The 21,685-nt window shown below is 43.9% G+C and overlaps 1 protein-coding gene across 2 annotated transcripts in view; it reads left to right on the forward strand.

The window, feature by feature from the left end:
• The first annotated feature begins 1,270 nt into the window (after nucleotides 1–1,270).
• The window catches only part of LOC105697150 (plasma membrane calcium-transporting ATPase 3), a 236,565-nt gene continuing 216,150 nt past the window's right edge, over nucleotides 1,271–21,685 (forward strand). For both annotated transcript variants that reach the window (XM_012420214.2, XM_012420213.2), the window contains exon 1: nucleotides 1,271–1,606. The gene's annotated coding sequence lies outside the window, so the exon portion shown is untranslated. The remainder of the gene's footprint in view (nucleotides 1,607–21,685) is intronic.

Genomic DNA, 21,685 nt, shown 5'->3' on the forward strand with positions numbered 1-21,685 from the left:
TATACAATTAATTCATTTTTTTTTCGGTACCAATTTTAATATTGACACTTTGAGATTGGTGCACTGGTATTGATACTTTCTGATCTCGACTTCTCTTTTACTTTAACATATAACTCAATTTTCTTCCGATAACAGTTTCCCTTTTTAACAGTGTCAGCTTGATGAACTTGTAACTCGATACTTTCCACGTATTTACAATTATAACAACATGTAGTTTACTTTCGACACACTTTGGGTGCTCGCCAAAGAAAATGTTGTTTTCAAATGGAGCATTTGAAGCGTTTTCGAGCATTTTAGCGATTTTGAGTGTTATCAAGCGTTTTGCAAGCGCTTTCGAGCGTTTTCGCATGTGGCGTACCGTAGCGTGGTGTATCGTGCCGTATCGTGCCGTATCGTGCCGTGACGTGCCGTATCGTGCCGTATCGTGCCGTGACGTGCCGTAGAGTGCCCTAGGGTGCCGTAAACTGCCCTAGAGTGCCGTAGAGTACCGTAAAGCATCGTAAAGCACCGTAAAGTACCGTAGAGTATCGTAGAGTGCCGTAGAGTACCGTAGAGTACCGTAGAGTACCGTAGAGTACCGTAGAGTGCCGTAGAGTGCCGTAGAGTGCCGTAGAGTGCCGTAGAGTGCCGTAGAGTGCCGTAGAGTGCCGTAGAGTGCCGTAGAGTGCCGTCCATGATTCACCGTTTATTTGTTCGCAGTCATCACCGCTCTTTGCTCGCTACTTTTAAAATTACAACTAATCGTCCAATCAGCAGCCAACAAGACATCCAGCTAGGACATACTTTCGAGCATATTCTTACGTCCATGTTGGCCAACTATAATTCAGTGATCGTTCCCGACACTTGGCTTCACCGCGTTACCCGCATATCGTCAAACGGTCGGTAAAACGAAAAAGCAAACAATGCGGAACGCATCGATCTCGCGGTCGGTCAGCCGGGAAGCGCGATTGCCGACGAGCTCGTCCAGCGTTGCCGCAGCTCCGTCAGATGGCGGTGGGGTAGCGGGGTCGGTCGGAGCGCACAGCCAGGTAGGACCGAGAGTCGGCGGCGTCGAGGCGTGCGCGCGGAGAGCGGCGAGGGCGGAGGGAGAGAGCGAGCGAGACTGGGACTCGTGGCGGCGGCGCGACCAGGCGCGATTCGGCGCGATTCCTCAGCACTTCGGGTTGGAAGGGCCGGGCGTTCGCGCGCGTATCTAGGAGTCGGCACTGGCAGCGACCGGCGCGACGTCCCGGGTGCGTGGAGGGTCGACGAGGAGCGGCGGGCCCGGAAAGGCCGCGAGCCGTGTCGCACGCGCGCGACCGCGAGCTTTCGCCGCGCCAGCCACCGCGAGAGCCGAAAGTGCTTCCCGTCGTGAATCATCGGGCCCGGCCAGTGAGAACGAGAGCGAACGACGAGGGGGAAAGAGTGCGCCGGTCGCGGTCGGCTGGAGGAGAAGGAGGAGCCTCGCCAAGGGGGGACAGCGGCTGGACGAGCGCGCGTCGACGACGTCGGCCCGCGCGTAATGTTCGCCGACGCCGGTGGCCTCCTCTGAGGGAAGAGCTTCCGCGCCCGGGAACGCGTCGGAGGTGCGCCCGTGGACCAGCAGCGCCTGCCCGTCTCCGCTCCCGTAAGTACCTCCTCTTTCTCTTTCCTCCCCGATTAATCGCCTCGAGGACGAGAAGCTGCACCCTTCCGCGCCCTGGCGCCGCCTCGGCCGAGGCACGGCGCGGGGCACCGCGACGCTAGCGCCGCCCGATCAATACGCACCACCGCCACACGGTCGCGCTCCGCCGCACCGCCGCGTGCACCTGACTTTCCTTCTGCGCCTTTCGCGCCTTTAGCGCCTTTCGCGCCGTTTCCGCTTCTTCTCAGCCCGACCGAGTCTCCCTCGTCCGCGCCGCCGCCCGCCCTTCGCGGGGCGCGAGCGAGAGACCGCGAGGGCGCGTGTAGGTATATATGCGCGAGACAGAGACAGCGCGCGAATCGATGCGGACCCTCGACGTGGACGAGCGGACCGGATTTATCCCTCGTCGACTTCCGCCGAGGATCCACCTGGAACGGGTTCGGGTCTATTTTCTCTCCTTTCTCTTCCCTGGGATTCCGCCCTGCTGATAAACTCCAAAGGAAGAGCCAGACGGCGAGCTTTGGATACGGGGACGGTCTCGGGGAATGGTCGACATGGCCGCCAGGGTTGTTTGCTGAGCGCGCAGGCAACGTTTTACGTGCCGTTGTCTAAGGCTGGGCGTGCGGGGTTGAGCATAGAAACTTAGCATTCCGGGGGAGATTTCGAAATGCTTCGGGTCTAATAAGGTTAACGTTGAAGTTGGCTGGGGAAGTATTTGGGATTTCCATTTTGTCGATATCGGATAGAGCGGACGTGAAGACCCTTGCAGCAAGTTGGGGCAACGGAGCACTTACTGTATTTAACGCGTTAAGTGACCTGCCCGGGCACTCGGAAGGAGATACTCTGCCGAGGGGAGCTGCCCTCCTTTTGACGCAAAACCGGAAGCTGAGCTTTTCGGGCTTTTTAGGGGGCGGGGAATAACCCCCGGTTGGGTACCTCGCGTTTGGCGTTACTTTTTTGTCTCGGGTGACGAGGGGTAACCTATGTTAGGAGAGGAGCAATCCGACGGTCGAGTTTCACGCCAATTGCCTCGTGAGGGCGGGGGCCGAAGGTATGTGTAAAGAACTCGTACCCTTGTCTGGAAGTACTCTAGGAAAATGGCCGAAACATGGATTTACCCGTTAATGAAGAGAACGGCGCTAAAGAAGCAATTTGCTCCGTTTGCTTCTTCTAACGAGTAAATTAGCTTTTAATACGACTTTTCTGTAAACTGATTTTTAAAACGACTTTTCTGCCAAAAACAATGTAACTTTAATTTATTGACATAATTATCATAGAAGAAAAAAATACCGGCATCGACCCCGGTTTTATCGATCGGGGGCAATCGGCGTAAAAGTAAGGTACAAAACGTTAACATTCACGGATATCGAAATGTAGACGGTTTAGATGTCCCCGAAGAGCAGAGCTTGTATTCGCTGTTTGAGGAAATCTCCTCCCAGGGAAATCCGAGGTTTTTCGTAGGCGGCCCTTCGGGGAAATTAATCGTCTGCCTCGCGGGGCCGCAGACCGTATTGGAATCCGATAGGGATGGAATTTGCATAATTTATGCGTGCTGGCCGGAAAAAGAGGTCCTGGTATCGATTGGGATTGTCGTAACTTCCGGGTTATTCGCTTCCTGGGGACGACTCTCTCGAACGGGAACACGGGACTTAATCGGCACCGTCGGTAACACTCTTCGGCTTTCGATGATAGCGGGATTGATACGTCTTTGTCGGCGTGGCATTCTAACTGTTTCGGCTTATCTTAATTCTGACTCGATTACGGAAGTCCGGACATTCTTCCAACCCTGCAATCTTATTTTTCCACGTAATTCTCACCATCTCCGGATGAGTCGAACGAACTGGAACTCTTTTAGTTAAGTTCAATCCAAATGTGTATCTGACTTCAAGAATCGAAATCGGAGATTTTTACGTAGTTTCCGGTTGCATCCTCGGCTTTGAATTTCTATTCTCGAGTTGAATCCAGCCTCGATTAAGGTGAAGTGAAACACGTCGAGGAAATTGATCAACGTCGATAAAGAAGATTTTTATAAATGCCTACGTTGCCGACGTTCGTTTTTATATTGACAGCTATATCGAATTATATTGGGTATTGTACCAAATGGCGTACTCCACCTGTCGTTTTCGTACAATAATTATAAAGAAATCGAAGTAAAACTCCAGACATCCTCTGGATTCATGCCTTCTGGGGCCCTAATTAACTGCGGAGGGACCCCCTGCGCCATCTGTGATTTCCAGGTCAATTAAATTTTCACTCCGAGACCTCGTATTCCCATCATTTTAGCAAAGAAGCGCATACAACACTTTTTTTGCCTTTATCCCGTTCAAATGCGAGTTTATCGATTACCAGAGCGTTCTAAATTGTCGTAAAATTGTCCTGACCCTTTCGATTCTCATATCAGAGCCTTCGATAATTGTATATTGATCGAAATATCAGAGCTCGACGCCATTTTGGTTCTGGTCTGGACTGAGTTAAAAAATTGTTTTGAAAAATCCAAATTTTGAATGTGTCAGGACAATTCTTAGATGATCAGGAGTGATGTGTCAAAGTTTCGGACAGTTTGGTCTAATACCCTTAAAAAAAAGTGTTGTATTCGAATCGACTGATTTGAAGGATGTTTCACTTCACCTTAACCGAACCACCCTGAAATGAAATTGCATTGAAACGTCCTGCAAACTTTTAATTGTGAAAGATTGTTCATAAAACAAGATACATCTATAGAGACGGCATATCTTTAGGAATCAAACGGTTATCGGGTTTGGGTTGTTAATTGCCGGCGAAAAGTTTTCATTCCGATAAGTTTGCGGTAAATTATTTTCAAATGCTCTTCTTCGGCAGGAAATAATTAAAATACTTGTACTTTCGTTGGTTAAAGTCGTCGGTCGTTCATCATTTCGGGGTCGCTTCGTTTTTTGGCCTTGTTCCCTTTAAGCCACAATCTTCCTATGTTGGATATTTTGTTTAGTCAAATGTTAACTTATTTAACGAAGTTCTTTCATGAGACGTTCATATTTTTATGAAAGCTATGCCATGCCAGAATCCGTAGCCTTCTCAAAAATTGTCATTTTCGCGGCTTGAAATTCAGTTTCTTTCCCCGAGAACTTCGGCGCACAGTGACGAAAATGACGAAAAAACTAGTAGAAACTATTTTTATCTGCCCGAATGTCGAATTTTTGTATTTCAATATTGGATTTCATGAATTTTATCTTAAAGTTTTCATTATTCAGGAGGACAAACTAACAAACGAAAAATTAGCCAAAGAAGGACACTTTAACGAAATGTATCCATATTTAAATCCTAACTTTTTTTAATTACATACCTTATCGTTGTTTGGCACATTTTTGAGTTCTAAATCTACATTGCTAAATGTGAAACTGTGCACACATTAAACATAAGAAGCGGGAAATCATGGGACCAACAACGTGCATTACGAAGATACCTTACTTCATTCTACTCATCCAACAAGGACAGCAGATATCAGCAGCCAATTTTTTTTTAAATTTAAACCAACAATAGGATAAGCTAAAGATTCTCGTTTGAAACCCCGCGGAATGTCCCTAAATTCGTAAGATTTTCAACAATTGAAAATAAAATGTAAGAACTACCTCATTGGAATAAAGGAATAATTCGATGCGATATTTGAAACTTTTTAAACGATATAAAATAACCCTTAAAAGGCATAAAATATGCTATGATTATCCAGCAATATCCTACAATTACGGAATTGGAAAAAGACCCTCTGAAAAAATCACGCTCAAATTCTGACAAATTGTCCTTTTTTACAGACCGATGCCAGTAGTTCTTACGAATGTCAATGTTAGACCGACGTACCGAACTGTACATAACGATTAGGCTTCCGTCCTTTTGGCAATCGATGTCGGAATTACTCCTCTACCCAATCTGACGATCAAATCGAATCACATTCCAAACTACACATTTCATTATTGAGGTCTTGGCCAGCTTTTTCATCTTCGCCACTGGACGGCGGACCGATTTTCATTTTTACGGGGCCTTGGTAATCGGATGCACATAAAAACCTGCTATCCCGAGTATATGTGTAAAGTTTCGCGGGGGTGAGCATTCGTTGTTCCTTCTTCGATGGGGGGATACGTGACGGACTAAATGAACGGTGCGAACGACTGCTGAGAGCTCGGATGCGTCTATGCAGTCTCGTTGACTCTCGACAACGACGCTCGTTCGAGAGAGCTTCGACGTGGATTATCCGGCCGGGCCGTAGGCAGAACCAGGAGCCACAGTCACTATCTGTGGATTTATTTATAAACGACGACCGTCGAGGTCGAGTTCGCCCTGGTGATGCGCTGCCCCTCGGCTGCTAAAGAACGAGCGAAAACGAAAGAGTCCTTTCTCGAGTCGATCGGATGAGGAAGGGTTGTGCAAACAAAGAGGACCGCGTTGGTTAGAAGGGGTTAAATGGCAATTTTATCAGCTTAAGGGGATGTGAAAGTGGCATCTGAAAGGTTAATCGTTCATAAAACTTTTCTACGAAATGGGTGTACCGAAACGTTTCAAACCTTACAACGTGAATATGGAGGCCACAAGGAAGGTCCTGACACTCATGAAATGTCAGTTTCTATAGAGAATTTTGAAAACATATGTAAACAAATTAAAAAAAAAAAATTGAAATTTTGTGGGCGTCAGGACCTTCCTTATAGCCTCCATATTAACATGTTGAAGTTTAAAACGAGTAGGTAAGCTCAGTTCGGAGAAAAAGTTTCTTAAACGAGACTCTCTGATGTCTCTTTCATATCACCTGGATGCCCGGTTTACTAACCTCGGTCAAAAAGCTAATCCTCGGTTACAATGAGTTCACGTTTCACCACATTTTAACGGCGGGTTAATTTTCATTAACCGCCGTTTAGATTAACCAGCCAAATTAGATTGTTTAAGTTTGGTTAATTGAACTTCATCCTAGAAACTGCACAAACGTGGGGAAAACGTGGATTAGATTGAGGATGTATTAATGTCTTCTGACGATGGAACCGACGAAGTCGTTTTCGATTTTATTTACAATTTCTTAATGATCGAGGTGCGCTTGAAAATATTTTATATTCATACTTAACCAAAGAACTTTATTTTTTGAAGATTGACATCTATCAAATAAGTTTTTGCGCAAAGATAGGGGGCCTTCGTGTCTTGGTGGCGCATCTATCTTGTTTACTAACAATAAGTCGGGTATCAGCCAATCACGCGAATGCATTCACCGACAATTAGATTTACTTCGAATGGTGTATATGATTAGGTGACCACGCTCTAAATAAATGTGGTGGACATTTACGTTTTTAATCCATGATTAACTTAGACGTTAACTTTAACCCAAGGTTAGGTAATCAATGATTTAATCGAGGTTGGTGGGACCGGACATGAATCTTGCAATTAGTTTCTCTTTATTTCTCGAAATTCGTCTAAGAGAGACTATGTGATACGTTGACATGTACATATCTGGTCTATGGGGATTTATTTGTTAAAAAAGAAAGTTGCAATCGATTGAAAGTCTCTGTTGGAAGATTATTTCTTTACTCGGTAAGCTTCCTTAGGATAAACTTAATTTCAAATTCTTGAAGCGAAACTTCCTGTGACATAGCAGTACGTGTAACTTTACATGTCGCGAAAGGGGCTTGATTCGAGAAGTGAACCGCTCTTTTTTTTACTGTTAATTACTAGTTGTATTCATCTTTGGATTTTAGTGTTAATACAATTTGCGTAAACGTTTTCGTTAGTGTTCAGGGTAAATATCGTGGTTAATTATTGATATTTAAGGTAAAATAAATATAATGAAAATAAAAAATGAAACTAATTATGCTTAGATCAACCAGCACCGAAGGCGTGCAGGCATTTCGTGAAAGAATAACTGATAATTATTATCGATATTTTATAATTCTTTGTAATTTAAGAATTTCACTTTCAGTTATTTTCACTGTCTAATTAATGCCAATGAACTTGTCCGAAATTCTACTGCGTCTCTTGATTGTAACGGACCATATCGGAAATGGTATCCATCGATATGACTTATCGTCGTCACTGTTGGTTAAGACATTACGGCTACGTTCAAAATCATCACGTTCCTTTGAGTCTTAATGTAGTCCCAATTATGCCCTAATTGTGAATTTAGCTGTAATTATAAGGGTTGCCAAACGCTTGTGGTTGAAGTTTGCCCTTTGTGTGTACACGGAAAGGGGTTGAGGTGGTTGAATATAGAGGAGAACATTAATTTCGACTACAAGGGTTTTGAGAGAGTCGCTAATCCCAGTTTTACTTTTCATGGATATACAATAGCCTTAATTTATTAAAGATAAGGTTCGTTATCTGCAAAAAAACGCTCTAAGTGCCTTTTCAGATACATAGGAGAGAAGCACCGAACCCAGCGGGGCGATACTCGAGCACATAACACCCTATTTTGCATACATGCATAATATTGCCATTCACGCTGCGGGTAGCATGTCTCTTTTTTGGGTATTGCTAAGGGGTCGGTTGTCGGACTGGGGAATGCTGTAATTGAGTCAAAGACTGTGCATTCATCGGAACAGGTCTTAATCGACTTCCTGTCATAATGCGTTTAGTTTTTCTCCACCTAGGATATTTTCAACGTGCCTTTCCTTTTTATTCTACGATCATTCGAAATGCTACTCAGAATGAAAGATGCGTAAATTTAATGAAACCCTAAAAAAAAAAACTGAAAACTCAACGGGTTGGATTAAGGTGAAGTGAAACACGTCGAGGAACTTGATCGACGTCGATAAAGAAGATTTTTCTAAATGCCTACGTTGCCGACGTTTGTTTTTATATTGACAGCCGTATCGAATTATATTGGATATTGTACCAAATGGCATACTCCACCTGTCGTTTTCGTACACTAAATATCAAGAAATCAAAGTAACACTCCAGAAATCCTGTGAATTCATGCTTTCTGGGGCCCTAATTGACTGCAGAGGGACCCCCTACACCATCTGTGATTTCCAGGTCAATTCAATTTTCACTCCGAGACCTCGTATTCCCATCGTTTTGGCATAGAACCGCATACAACACTTTTTTTGCCTTTATCCCGTTCAAATGCGAGTTTATCGATTACCAGAGTGTTTTAAATTGTTGTAAAATTGTCCTGACCGTTTCGTTTCTCATATCGGAGCCTTCGATAATTGTATATTGATCGAAATATGAGAGGTCGACGCCATTTTGGTTCTGGTCTGGACTGAGTTAAAAAATTTTTTCCAAAAATCCAAATTTTAAATGTGTCAGGACAATTCTAAGATGATCAGGAGTGATGTGTCAAAGTTTCGGACAATTTGGTCTAATACCCTTAAAAAAAAGTGTTGTATTCAAATTGACCGATTTGAAGGGGGTTTCACTTCACCTTAAAAGCAGGAGAAAGGGACAGAGAGAGAGAGAGAGAGAAAAAAAAAGGTTTCGTCGAGACTGCTCCCAAGGCTCGCTGCTGCTGCGAAAGGTCAGAGCGTCAAGCTGGGTCACACTTGTGTCACCGTCACGTTAATACGTGCACGCGAGGTAACCGCTACCGGGTAACTCGACGACACAAAGTGCAAGGTGCAAGAGGTGCCATTTCGCGAATTCCGCGGAATTACATTCTTTTGAAAAAGTTGTTAAACATACGCACACACATGGTCGTTTCGAAAGAGAAGGAAGGACTCGCACTATTCCCAAAGATTATACGAAGCAATTGTTTTTCTTATTTCTATGTTATTTCGAAGATCTTCTAGGTCTATATGATAAGCTTGCGGTAAAGACTAGGTAGCGTTCGCGCATGCACGCTGGTACGTACACACACACACACACACACACACACACGTACGTGCGTATGATTGTATGTATGCATTAGTATTTGGTGCGAAACTCTATCGAGCTTCCTGGTCAGGAGAAGATTCAGCATCTAAACATCAAAGTTACGGTTACTTTATATCTACTTTACTATTACGTGGGGGTTCGAAGCACATATGCTCGCAAAGAAATGTAGGACCCTGGTTTTATTATTTTTAGTACTCTAATCAACTGCAGGGCCATCTTTGCCATTTAGTACCAACTACATTTCCTCTGCGAGACCCTGTGCAATACGCGCGTTATCTTCGTCTTAGCATAGAAATTTCCAAGACACGCCTTTTGACTTTATCACGTTCAAGAGCCTTTTTCTCGATTACTAGAGTGTTCTAAATTATTGATAATTCAAGCCGGTCCTAACGCTTTCGCTTCTCATTTCGGAGCCTTCAAGAATTGTATATTTTGTTTCTAGTCTAGGCTAAGTCGGAACATGTTTTATTATACGTTTAAATTGTTAAAGCGACTGGTCTTTCCGTAGGTGCTCAAAAGTCATATGCTAAAATTTCCATCGGTTGAATGCCCTTGAAAAAAAAAGTGTCTTATTCGAAGACGATCGTCTTGGTTGTGCCGATGAGCTTCTGCCCGTCAATGAACGTTTTGAAACGACACGATCTCGCGGTTGATATCGGAGCCTTCAAGAATTGTATATTTTGGTTTCAGCCTAGGCTGTCAGAACATGCTTTATTATACATTGAAATTTTGAAAGCGACAGGACTTTCCGCAGGTGCTCAAAAGTCATATGCTAAAATTTCCGTCGGTTGAATGCCCTTGAAAAAAAAAGTGTCTTATTCGAAGACGGTCGTCTTGGTTGCGCCGATGAGCTTCTGCCCGTCAATAAACGTTATGAAACGACTCGATCTCGAGGTTGAAAGGGAAGGCAGCGGCGTTTCCACGTCTCCATGCCCCGACGTCGTTTTCCTCGGGGGTCTCTGGGGTGTTCCTAGGGTGTTTCCTTTGAAGTTTCGTAGCCGACCTCGTCGTCTCGCGATTCTGGAGCCTTAACCCGAGGATCTTTCCCCCCGCGGTGACAGCCAAGGAGTCGCTATGCAGAGGCTGGGAGAGGAAAAATGGAATCTGAACGCGCTCGTCTTTCCGGCTTGGCACGCCTTCCCGATGTAACTTCTACTCGCGGGATGTAGACTGTGCTTCTGTGCACCATGATACGGCCAGATACGGCCCTGTCGACCGGATCCTCTCCGCACTCTGTGCGAAAACGCACGGACGGCTTCGCCTTTGAGTCGATCCGCGCAAGGAACAACGAGTCCGAAAATATCTTCTGGGTCGGGATCGGGATCGACTCGCGGTAAATCTCGTTTCACCTCGTCAACGCGGATTTGGAGGAGCGTGTGTGCAGAATGTTGCAACAGGCTCGACACCGGGTTTATCTCGGCAGATGTCGGGAGGATGTTGGTCAGTGGTGTTGGACCGTCACACCAATTTGGAAATGGCCCATGTTGGACGGAGAGCGACGCGGTGCGTTTGATGTTGGACGCAGGATATAGGATCTCTGGTTTCGGCCGTAGGTATTCAAGTTTGGGGTGATTAGAGAACTAGGCCGCATATTGTGGAATCGCATAGAACAGTTGTAACGTGCTACCCTGGGCTGGTCTGGGATGTTCTAAGAGAACGACGGTAACCAATATCGGGATTAAAATGCTCTCAACGTCTGTTTCGATGACGGGAGAACATCCTTCGCCGCTAATATCGAGTAGAACGAGTTGGATAATCAGGAGAAGTGAAAATTTGAGTCCGACCGCATGACCATTCAACTAGGCGCAAAAGTCTATTCTCTCAGCACTCGACGCTGCGAGTTTCTCGCTCAAAAATGTATTTGGCTCGAAACTCTATCGAATTTCCTCATACCTAGACATTCTGAAATCTTTCGAAATTCTTGAAATTTCAGTAAGTACACCCGCTCCACTGTCGATGAAGTCGCTGGCGATCTAATAATCTACCTTAATCTTTCGGTTCAACGTCGTTTTCTTTCCCCAAAGTGGACGTAAACCAACTTAGGTAGGATATTTTTCCAGCGATCGAGGAAGGGGCGAACGATCCCGAATCGTTCGTAATTTCGTAATTCCGTAAAATCAAGAAGTACCAATGTCGATGCCATCCCGTTTCACCCTGAGGACTGGATTCTCCGTTTCATCCGCAATCTCTGCGACCCGGTCGCGCCGTTATCGCGAACTGCGGGGGTTTGTCGCGTTGCCAAACGCGCCGGATATCACTCGTATGTTCTCGGGCTGTTCATTCTGGAGCACCCGGTATCGGGCGATTGCATTAGTCGTAAGGGGATACGCGAGACGCGGCGCCGACGGCGACGTCGGCGGCGCCCCAGTTGCCCGTTTCTGCGTCTAAGTGCTCATCCTCGGCATCCTTCTCAACGTCTTTCCGTCTTTCCGCCGTCCCTGCTTACAGGTCGCGGAAAAAAGAACTCGGACAAAGGACTTGATTCGAATAAATCCTATTTCTTTTTATCGAGGATGTCGTTTGTATCAAGGACAATTTACTAGGACCAAAGACCATTTCTTCTTATCCGTGAACTTCCTCGCTATCGATTTGATCCCTAGGTATTCGATGTAATAAAACGATCTCTTCCCGATATTATAATGCAGCTTAAGGTGAAGTGAAACCCCCTTCAAATCAGTCGATTCGAATACAACACTTTGTTTTAAGGGTGTTAGACCAAACTGTCCGAAACTTTGACACATCACTCCTGATCATCTAAGAGTTGTCCTGACACATTCAACATTTGGATTTTTATTTTTTTATTTTTTAACTCAGCCCAGACCAGAACCAAAATGGCGTCGAGTTCTCATATTTCGATCAATATACAATTATCGAAGGCTCTGATATAAGAATCGAAAGGGTCAGGACAATTTTACGACAATTTAGAACACTCTGGTAATCGATAAACTAACATTTGAACGGGATAAAGGCAAAAAAGTGTTGTATGCGCTTCTATGCTAAAATGATGGGAATACGAGGTCTCGGAGTGAAAATTTAATTGACCTGAAAATCACAGATGACGCAGGGGGTCCCTCTGCAGTTAATTAGGCCCCCAGAAAGCATGAATTCGGGGGATTTCTGGAGTTTTACTTCGATTTCTTTATAATTATTGTACGAAAACGACAGGTGGAGTACGCCATTTGGTACAATACCCAATATAATTCGATACAGCTGTCAATATAAAAACAAACGTCGGGAACGTAGGCATTTAGAAAAATCTTCTTTATCGACGTTGATGAAGTTCCTCGACGTGTTTCACTTCACCTTAACACTTTACGGTCCTCGGTACGAAGTACTTTATGGCGCTCTCTGGCTCGAGTAAATTGATCCTTTGATGTGGCACTTTTTTAGGCCATATGAGTATCTATGTACAAGCTCATATTAATATTAAAGGTTTTTCTTCATTTTCATAAAATTATGGTTCTTAATCGCGACGGCCTGTATTGTTGTAGGATTGGAAGGTCGAAATTCAGCCGACGACTCTGTGCCATCTCCGGAGGGTGTTAGGATGATATGAAGGGCACTGAGAAATTTAATCGACGTCGACAAATTAAAATTCATCTATACCTTTTTTGGTGGTAACGTCATTTTGAATACTCAAGTGATGACATGAGCTGGCGCGTCGCGTTACCGGCATTTATATTTATGTTGAAGTCTTTAACAGTCTACGTTGAGAATTATACGAACTGAAGCGTTCCATATATCATTTCGGGAAAGTAATAATGAAGAGACCGATGTAAAAGTGTCGAAATGCCGTAAATTCATTATTCTAACGACTGTTTAGGACCAACGTCGCCATCTGCTACGTTTAGCTGTAACTAAATTTATGTTCCAAAAACACGTGTTAGTCTCGAGACAAGCCAGCATTCTCTTGTAATTGTTGGTGAAAGTATTTTCCATATTTTCCCATCTGACTCTATAATATTCCATTTCTACTGTATTCTAAATTGTTCGAGCTAGGTCCTGAACCTCTTCATTTTCGATTCTAAGCCTCCAAGAAGCGTAAAACATCGGAAACGTGCACGGACCCCGTCGTATTGGTTCTAGTCCATGATAAGTAAATACATTTTTTTAAGAAAAATGAAATTTCATGAGTTTCAGGATCTACTTTAGGGCTTCCATATTCACGTGGTAAAATTTCAAACGAATCGGTGCACCCATTTCGGAGAATACTTTCCCCAACATTTTGACTTCTCAGATATAAACAGCCTGACTCTTTCATATCACCTTGAGATCCCCATTTAATTTGGAAAATGATTCGTTCAATGAAATATTCACTGATTCGATAATTCGGACCGTTCGTTATCGGCGAAACTTATCGTACGGCATGGCCATAAGATGCATTTCACCTTCTCAAATTTATTCCTCTTTTGTGTACACCATCAACCAAAGTGTCTCCAATGTAAACCCAGGTTCTCCGAGTAACGTAATCGAATGCGTGATTATTATTAAAGAGAAACTCCTTTTCCTCGCGTTTTTCCGTCTTTCCGACTTAGAAGGAAGGTATCCCAGGTCGCTCTCTTCGATTTGATTTCTTTTATAATACGTTATCGTAGACTAAAAACTAAGCGACACGTATTTTTTTTATCTGCCATTAAACACTTTAAGGGGGTGAAACCACAATCCAAAGTAAGGCCTGTGAGGGGTGGCTCACCCCTTAATTTTCTTCTTTTAATTGAGAAAATTACATTTTTCATTTCTCATTGCGAGAAAGATTTTCCAGGTGGATTGGTTAAAAAATATTATGTTCTCGTGGGTGGAACTGCCAAATCGCCCCTTGACATGCCTCACTTTGAATGGTGGTTTCACCCCCTTAAAGTGTTTAATGGCAGATAAAAAAAAAATACGTGTCGCTTAGTTTTTAGTCTACTATAACATATTATAAAAGAAATGAAATCAGAGAGATCGACCTGGGATACCTTCCCTGTTAGTACGACTCGATGGAACTCGCCTTAAAGTGTTTAATGGCAGATGAAAAAAAAAATACGTGTCGCTTAGTTTTTAGTCTACTATAACATATTATAAAAGAAATGAAATCAGAGAGATCGACCTGGGATACCTTTCTTGTTAGTATGACTCGATGGAACTCGCCTCGCGTCACGCCATTCCCGAGGATTGGCCAGCTTATCGAGCGGGCTCGAATCCTTACTCCACCGCAGGAATCGACGAACTCCTCTAGCCGAAACTAGGCCAGTAGCAGCAGGGGTATGCGACTCCCCACTCGAGATTTGTTCCCCGAGGGTTGGCCACCCCCGAATCGAGCTGGCTGCTGCTACCGGGGGATGTCGCCGATTCTCGGACGGGCGTTTAACACTCGTTGAGATAACAAACTCTTCGATATCTTCGATCGGCCGTGCTTATCTCGATCGAGGGCGGAAGGAAACCGACGTGTCCCTGGTTGATGCATTACCCGACTACCCTGACATTAGCCTTTATTCTACCCTGAAAGTCGGCGTCGCGAAGTCAAGGGGTGAGTCGGTCACGCGAGGACCATTGACAACCCGACGCCCAAATTTCCCTGATAGCCCTGTCGCACCGATTGCTCCTCACCGATCGATCGATCGACCTGCTATTTTACTCGGGTTAACCTTTCCGAGTAAATCGACGTGCCCGGCGGTCGAAATGTTTAAAGGGCGAGGAGTCGAATGGCAGAAATATCGGATGATCTATTTTTCAAATAATCGCCGAGGGCTTGGTTGATCGTTTCTAAGAAAAATTTGGTCGATTCGTTCGATGATAAGGGCTTTTTATTGTTTTCTTGGAGAAGTAAGTCGGGACGGTAGTCTGTAGTGTAGGGATAAACGGTTTTAACCCTTTCGTTACCTTAGACGAAATATCTCGCGACCCAATACTGGCCGATTAACGCTTTTGACGAGATATCTCGCGACCCGATACTGGCCGATCAACGCTTTTGACGAGATATCTCGCGATCCGGTAGTAGCGGATTAACGCGTAAAATAATTTGTCTAGAATGTCAAAATATTAGTGCTAGGAAGCTAGATTATCGTCAAAAGCGTTAATCCGCTACTACCGGATCGCGAGATATCTCGTCAAAAGCGTTGATCGGCTACTACCGGGTCGCGAGATATCTCGTCAAAAGCGTTGATCGGCCAGTATCGGGTCGCGAGATATCTCGTCAAAAGCGTTAATCGGCCAGTATTGGTCGCGAGATATCTCGTCCAAGGTAACAAAAGGGTTAATGCCAAGTTTTATCAAGACGGAGGTTATGATATTTGTTTGATTTTGACTTTGCCTTTTAGTAGAAATTTTCCGAAGGATTGTATAGGTGAATTACTATTCTTTGCCTCTAAGGGAAGGATATAAATCTTAATTCCATGTAATAACGAGGATTAGTATGTTTCTTCTTGGACTCGTTACAATTGAAAAAAGCTAAGTTATAATAATTACATTGATCAGCGAAGCATTTAATTACCAGGAAGGACCGGTTATTTTATTGAATTACCTTTTAATTGGATTAACAGAGTTCCATTGAATCGTCTGGTGGATTTAATTGCATTCTGTTTCGGCACGAATATCCGCATTTAATTACAGGAAGGTACGGTATCGGACCAAAGAAAAAATAACATTAGATATTGGATATTTAACATTGTAGGGGAAATACGCAAACAAGAAATAACGTACTATATTTTGTTAAACTAGACAAGATTACAAAGTGGAAAGGCAGCCCCGTGTTATCGTTGGGTTACATCTAGTAGGAAGCGGAGGATAGTCAAAAAAGGTAGGTTAAACAGCATTACGTAATTTATGCATTACGTACGACCCACGCGATGTATACGAAATATCTGCTCGAGTGGATGTGTTTATCTGGCTAGGGTAGTAAGCTCGTCGTTAGTGGGGATACGAGGCTAAATTCCCGCGGGTCGATAAAACCTGTGGGTGCTTCGCACGGTCTGGCTAGATACCCGCGATACTCCGCTGCCCCTTCTCGTGCGTACTGGAGGTGCGCATCTTTGTATGCGAGTGAATGCATTAGAGAGTCGCGCATCCATGTACAAGGTTGCTCAGTCAAGACTGTACATGAAATATACAATTTCGTGGCATGACAAAGTAGTCCGAATGAATGGCACAGCGATTCCTCCGGTGCATGTTCCACGATAATATATAAAGTCGTTGATTAAAGCAATATGATAAATTGACTCGTTATTAATCATTACCATAATTTGTCATCTATGAACTTTGCCGAGGTACCGGAAGTAAAGAACAATTTGTATAGGTCAGTTAAGGTGAAGTGAAACCCCTTTCAAATCAGTCGATTCGAATACAACACTTTGTTTTAAGGGTATTAGACCAAACTGTCCGAAACTTTGACACATCACTCCTGATCATCTAAGAGTTGTCCTGACACATTCAACATTTGGATTTTTATTTTTTTATTTTTTAACTCAGCCCAGACCAGAACCAAAATGGCGTCGAGCTCTCATATTTCGATCAATATACAATTATCGAAGGCTCTGATATGAGAATCGAAAGGGTCAGGACAATTTTACGAGAATTTAGAACACTCTGGTAATCGATAAACTAACATTTGAACGGGATAAAGGCAAAAAAGTGTTGTATGCGCTTCTATGCTAAAATGATGGGAATACGAGGTCTCGGAGTGAAAATTTAATTGACCTGGAAATCACAGATGGCGCAGGGGGTTTCTCTGCAGTCAATAAGGGCCCCAGAAAGCATGAATCAAGAGGATTTCTGGAGTTTTACTTCGATTTCTTGATATTTAGTGTACGAAAACGATAGGTGGAGTATGTCGTTTGGTACAATACCCAATATAATTCGATATAGCTGTCAATATAAAAACCAACTTTGGCAACGTAGGCATTTAGAAAAATCTTCTTTATCGACGTTGATCAAGTTTCTCGACGTGTTTCACTTCACCTTAACGCAGAATAATATTCATTGCGAAGAATTCGGCGCTTCGGCTCCGTTCGGACCACTTCGACCAACTTCGGCTCGCTTCGGCTTCACTCGACGCGGTACATCCTATGTACGAGAGTGACGTAGTTCTCCCCACACGGGCGGGCGTGCGTGCGCGCCCGCGGAATGCTCGCTCGCGGTACTCTAATTTCTCAACGCATCCGAGCTACGCGGAAATTAGCATATCGCGGGGTTTGAAACGCTACCGCGACGGATTCAGCGACTCGCCGGGCACCGGGAGGAAAACAGGGCGGTGGCGACCGTAACTCCGAGCGTGAGTTACGGCTCGGGCTCGGCATTTCTCCGTCGACGAGATAAGGAGACGGAAGAGAGGCGGCGCCGGGACACTTTGTTACCCCAAGGTGACCACCGGCGGATTGATTTGCGTCTACTCCCACGTGCCCTCCGTCTCCTCCCTTGGCGTCTGGTCTGTCGTCTTCATTGTCACGTTTTGCATCTGCCCCGTGCACCTAGACGCCTGGGCGCTGACCCTCGTAGGAGGTGAAATTAGTAAGACGTATCTACTACTGACAAAACTATGTGACTATTTGTTAAAATGGTACCCGTATATCCCTCAAAGCTGCCGTATTTGAAAGAGTACAACTGCTCGGAGGGACAGCTTTAGTTTAGCCTTAACCGTTGTTTAGGTAATAATTACGTATTTTTTTCGAGCAATCTCTGGAATAGGGCTGCTCATGGACCTCCGATCATTTTGTCTTTGTTCTATTATGAATATTCCCTTCACCCTTGTTCTCGAAATGGAGACTTTCATGCAAAGGAAAAGTGAGCGTCGTCCGGACCCTTTGTTTAGAATTGGTCAAGAATGGTACCAAGGGCGTGTTCGAATTCACTTTAGTACGTAGTATATGCTGCATGCTACGCTATGTACTAAATAATAGGTTGGGGAATAAGTTCCCGCCATTTTCAACGTAACGTAACGTGATTAAAACGGCGGGAACTTCTTCCTCGACCTAATACTTGGGATTCAACAGCTCGTGTATGCATACTACGCACATGAATTCTTATTACAATTGGAATTGTCCTCGTCATATCTACGTCGGCGTCATATCCTGTAATTTATCATTTTCAGAGAAGCCTAGTTATTTTATGTAACACTGGTTGTTCCCTCGATTTCGCACGGAAGTCAAGAAAGCGCTCGCACGGCCGTTTTCGTTGTCGACTTGTTTAACTAAAATTATCGTTGTTCCGATCCCTCTTGACGAATTCAGACACGATCTCGGTAGGAGGCGGAGTACCCATTAGGTGGCAAATCAGGAAGAAGTGGGCTCCTATCGATTAATCATAGAAATGTTACTGTACTCGATATCAAACCTTGGCTAAAATAAAGAAACAGAGAATCTGGGAATAGGGTGTATAAGTAACATTGATCGGGTGGAAATTGAAAGTTTATACGACACTGCCGTTTCGAATACCAAGTGAACTTTTCCAACGAGCGGGAAACTCGATTTCTTTACCGTGCCGGATTGGGAAACTCGGTAGAGTTTCGCGCCAAACACATTTAAAGGCATGCGCGAACGGCACCGAATACTTTACGCCAAAGTTCGGCCCGTCAATTCGATAAATATTTTTTTTTCTCGAATAAGAGAACTTTTTATGGACTCATATTTGGCATAATGAAAGTACGTTCCGTTTTGTAGAGCCTGTAATTTTTTTCAGTCTTATCAAACCGCGGAATATTCTCGCGTGCGTATCTCCGTGTACGGTTCGCGGTTTCTCGGGCGGCATTTCTAGGTACATTCGCCCTAGGAAGATTCCCGAGAGGTGGAAAAACTATCCTCGTATCGGATGGACGTGCCGATATTACGGAAATAGTTCACCGTGACCATTCCGGGCGCCGGTCGATTTCCTCTGGAATTATTAATCGACGCGCCCGTTGCAAGGGTTCCCCCGACAAGGTCGGCATCGTTGTCCTCGAGGGTGGTCCGTTTTGACGAAATCGTTCCTCTCTTCTGCCAGTTTCCTTGTCGATCCGGACACGATCGCCCCGTCGATGGGTTTTCTCTCTTTTTTCCGCCCGAGATCCTTTCCCTGTCTAGTTGCCCACGTCGGACAGCCTTGTGCCAGTTTTCCGCTCATTTTCCACCGCCCTCTCTGGCGTCTGATTAAAGAACGCCCGGGAAATGCTGGAAATGCTGGAAATGCCCTGGCGGCTCTGTTTACTTCCGCGGCCTGGCATTTACGCTTTTCCTTTTTTTCGTCCTCGAGGAAGGAGTTACAACCCATGGCAATGTATCCCTCCACTTGTGTTAGATGTGCCTAAGGGGCAACCGGTATCTCGGGCAGTCAGGGTCTATTTTCATTCATGTACCGAGTATATCGTCTTAATTTGCGACCGAAATGCTTTATGAATTATTCTTGGCGAAACGTATTCTGCTAAAGAAATGAGATTTACCGCGGTTCAAACGAACACTCGTGGAAAATTCTGTGAAACTTTATTTGATTCCAGTTGGTTTTAGGTAGTTCCTGTTAATTCGAATTTCATTTAAAGAGATTCATGTGGAATAGTGTTTAATTGAGATACGCAATGTTGCCATGAAGTAAATAGGCAGTTTAGTTGATCGCGGGTGATCACAGCAGGACTTGGTTAATTTAAAGATCATTTGATTTGTGTAGAATTTCGCTAAATTTCATTTGTATGGTATAAGGTTTTCTTTGGCCACGTAAAGTATCGCCAAATTATTCGAGGTTACACCGAGAAGAAAAAGTTGGTTAATTTGAAGAAATATGCATTGCGACAACAAAATCCTGCGATGAAATACGTCCAAAGAAATGTCAGATTCAGTAAACAAAATTCGTTTAAATCAATATTAATTTGTCTTCTCAACGAAATAATGGTTCCTTACAATTATATATGATTTAGGCAACATTGTATGTATCAACAATTTATATTTATTTCAGTCAACTAATCTTTTTTTTCAGTGCAGTTGATTTCAATTTTAAGTGGCTTAATAGCACAAAAATCGGTATGGAACGGGACTTGTTAAATATTTCACCAAGGACGCATTACGTCCACAGAACTAACAAGAGTCATTTGTCAATCAATGATATGAAGACACCGTTTTGCTCACGTTTGTGGTACTCGTCAAGTTTAATCTGACATTAGTATCCGTTAGATGGATACTGTCTGCAATTCTTCTAGCTCAAATGTCAGATTCTTCACCCTGTAAATCACCTTTTCCTGTAATTGTGGAATATAGTGATATTCGTTGATTTTTGTCGACGGAGTCGAAAATGAGTTTCAACATTCTGGTTTGGAGTCACGCGAGACTCTATAGGTGAGTACAGGTTTCCGAGGAATTAAAAATGCGATACCCATCAACGCGTACGGCGTTAAAATAATTTATTAAGTCAGGCGAAAAATGTTCCGTTGATTATATTTTCTAATTAGAAATTGAGGGATTTGCGGTGAAATCGGTATTTCATTATTGAATGTTTGTCCTGTTTTCGCATTTACCCTTTGAATTTGGTTGATATTACCACACCTATACGTCGGCCATACTAAATGTCTTTATCGCTAATATCCAATTCCCACTTATCAATCTCCCGGTTAAACCGGTCACATATACTAGATCTGGTGATTAATTCTGGAATTTTAGGGTTAATGTGTCGCAGCACGTGATATTAAGATGTTTAAAATTCCGAGCCGTTTAGTATTGAACGTTTCCGGACTTCGCGTGTCGATTCTATAGCCCATTTAGATCGTTTGGTAGGATACGAATGAGATCGCGATTCCATTTTTAATGTCAAACGTCTTGGGGTTCTAAATGTTAACCCGTAAAGCAATGCCTCTATTTTTGGAGTATATCGTTTAGAATCTGCCCTTTGCTCCGTGGTTTGCAATGTATGAACAGTTTTGTGTTTTTGAACAGTTGAAGTTTTAAAAGTGCAGCAAATTTTCGTGCAATTCAAATAAGGTAGCCAGAAGCTGGTTTCAGCGATGTATCAACATTGGTATTGTAAGCGAGTTCCAGGGACTTGTTGACCACTCCACAAGGTACAATAGTTATCATTACAATTGTAGACGCGTACGGAGTAATGAGCCTAACGTCGAACCGAACCTCAGCTAGGACTAGGTACATATACTTACATTGGCACAACTAACGTTGACCCAACTACCATTACCATCTACGATACCGGACAAAACCCAAACTTGGACCAGCACTTGGCGCACCAACTTTACCGAGGCCACATTGACACTAACACACAAGTAATGACATTTAAATGGTAGTTTATTCGAAGTTGGGTCACCATCAAGCGATAAGACCTCTG

The sequence above is a fragment of the Orussus abietinus genome, unplaced genomic scaffold (genome assembly GCF_000612105.2).
Source record: "Orussus abietinus isolate OABI.00-Male unplaced genomic scaffold, Oabi_2.0 scaffold85, whole genome shotgun sequence".
NCBI classification, from domain to species: domain Eukaryota; kingdom Metazoa; phylum Arthropoda; class Insecta; order Hymenoptera; family Orussidae; genus Orussus; species Orussus abietinus.